The following is a 2,619-nucleotide window of genomic DNA, read 5'->3' as shown; positions in this document are numbered from 1 at the left end:
CCCAAGTTTAACTCTACCATTCTCATATCCATATAAGGGATTTTGGCCATTTGAATAGCAACTGGCCCAACTGCAACCTGATACATTTTGATGTGTTGAGTTGTGTCTGGCTTAAAGAGGAGCGTTGATTGCAAACATGATGCGCCTAACTTTGCCATTAACCAACTGCAGCTGTCAACTGTGGCTTTCAGTTGAGGGTTTTGGCTAGCCATCTGTCCTCGCCTATGTTCCCCCTCCTGCCTCCTTTTTGGTTGGCATTGTTGGCATCTTGAGGGGGAAGGAATAGGAAGGGGGAGCTGTAGTCGCCACTCAACGAAGCGTGTGTTCTGTGCTCTAACCAAAGCGCTGTGTTAGTCTTTGATTTGTCACACCAAAGCGGACTTTTCTCTGGCAGCCTGTCACAGCAGCAGCAACGGTTCTTTTTTTTGCTCTAGCTGAGCTGGCCAAGATGAGGCCAAGATGAGAGATGAGGGGAGGGGAAGTGTCCAAGGCACGACATTGTCGTTGCCAACCGACTGCCGACTGCCTGTTCCATGTCCAGTTTAGCCCTTGGCTGATTTTTGATGAAAAGTTTTCAGTTTCACATTATTCATGCGCATTGCCACCCTGCTTTGCTCCCCTCTCCGCTTTCCCCTCTCCCCTCTGCTCAGCTCACTCCCTCATCTTCTTCTGCTGGCACGCCCTTTCACAGTGTTTGCGGTTGAATGGCGCTTGCATTTGCTGTTGTCCTTTTGTTGTTGTCGGTTTTTTTTTTATGTTTTTTTTTCTATGCAGAAAAAAACACAATTTTTGTTGTATTTTAATTTTGCACAAATGGAAAATAATAATCAAGACAAATAATAAAATGGACGCAGGCGAAAAAGGTGTTGGCAACAACATCATCAACAACAACAACAAAGACTAGTGGGCGTGGCCAGAAAACGCATTGGAGGGCGCAAAATGTTGATGCCGGTGACGACCCCGCATGCCACTCCAGCTCTAGCGAGAATCTCAGTCGAGAGTCAGAGATTCCAGAGGCTGGAGTCAGCATTGGATGATGGCCCGCAGCAGCTCTTGGCTTTGTTTCGAGTGATTTTCAACAAAGCGCAGCGCACTTAATTCTCTTTACGCACAGCACAGCACACATGCGAAGAGGGGAAGAGGGAGCAGAGGAGGGAAGCGGGGCCAGACATGCTATGACAGGCTTTTTATGCCTAAGTATCTTAAGTTGTCAGCTTGCAAAAGGCAAAAGAAATCCTTTAATTTGCAGTAAAATGCAAAAACGCAGCGCCACTTTGTCACACACAGCCAGCATGTGTGTAAGCTGAGTGTGTGTAAGTGTGTATGTCATGTGTGTGTGTGTGTGTGTGTGCTTGTGTGTAGAAGGCAACAAGTCAGCGTACATTGGACTTTGCCACTTGGCATGCGAGGCGAAGGCAAAGCGAAGAAGAAGGCGAAGGCGATTCGCCTCAAGGTATGCAGTAAATTAAAATGCAGAGACATTCTGCGAGCAGAGCAGGCCAGCCAAATGACATGTGTGTGCGGTGTGTGTGGGTTCGTGAGTGTGCGTGTGTGTGTGTGCGCTTGTGTGTGTCTGGGGCGAGTGCACTTTCTTTGCACTTTTCACATTAAAAAGTTTTGCCCGCAAGCAGCCGGCTAAGAAACATCTTACCAACTAGTGGCAACTGAACTTCGGTTTTGACAGCACACACACACATACATACACAGGCACCAGCTACGCACACATACATGTAGAGAGAGAGACACACTCACACAATGCATTGAGCCATAAATGCATGACTTTGATTTCAGGCTGGGTTGCCACACGACTTTTACTTCCACACTTTATGTTCTCTTCGCTTGCGTTCAACTTTTGTGACACATCTCGCTGACAGTTTTGCATATGAATAGCAAGCAGGTAGTCTGGCTGGCAGATCGAGCTATGGCCAACACGCTTATGGCCACGTTAATGGCAAACTAAACTGCAAACTTTGCTTTTGCCACCGACGCACGCATACGTAATAAAAGGTGTAAATGAGCAAAAGAGCCAACAGGCTGCTGCCTGCCTGCCGAGCTGCCAAGCTGCCGAGATGCTGCCAGCCAACTAGCCACCTCACCTGCTGCAAATGGTGGCTACGACTGTGGCTGTGGCTGTTGCTGCTGCTGTGGCTGTGCCAGAGGCAGTCAGGCGCATAGGCGCACACGGACGGACTGCTGGACAGACGGACGGACGGACAGACGGATATGGACTTACGCCTTGGGCCATTATAGGGGCCACTTGCTGCCGTTACAATGCCTTTGCCTTGCCTTCCAACCAAGTGCCGGAGAGGTGAGTGTTGAGGTGGTGGGCTATTTATGTTGCCACTGCACAGTGGATGAATGTGAAGCGAATGAATGTCTTTGGAGTTCTGAATAAGCGTAATTCTGTCAGGCTAGCAGAAAGCTGTTAATTTTAATTGCGTTTGTCAGTTTGATGAAACCTACAGTTAAATTACTGCAGAAGATTGAAAGCAATTTCGATATTTTTCAGATTTTTAAATGGTGAAAATATAAAATTACGATACTCTTAAATTTAGAAATTTGTTTTAGTATAATTTTTAGTAATAAGCCTACATTTATAAGGGTTTTGCAAATATTATA

Source organism: Drosophila sulfurigaster, chromosome 3, assembly GCF_023558435.1.
Source record: "Drosophila sulfurigaster albostrigata strain 15112-1811.04 chromosome 3, ASM2355843v2, whole genome shotgun sequence".
Lineage (NCBI taxonomy): Eukaryota > Metazoa > Arthropoda > Insecta > Diptera > Drosophilidae > Drosophila > Drosophila sulfurigaster.
This window is presented reverse-complemented; position numbering follows the sequence as displayed.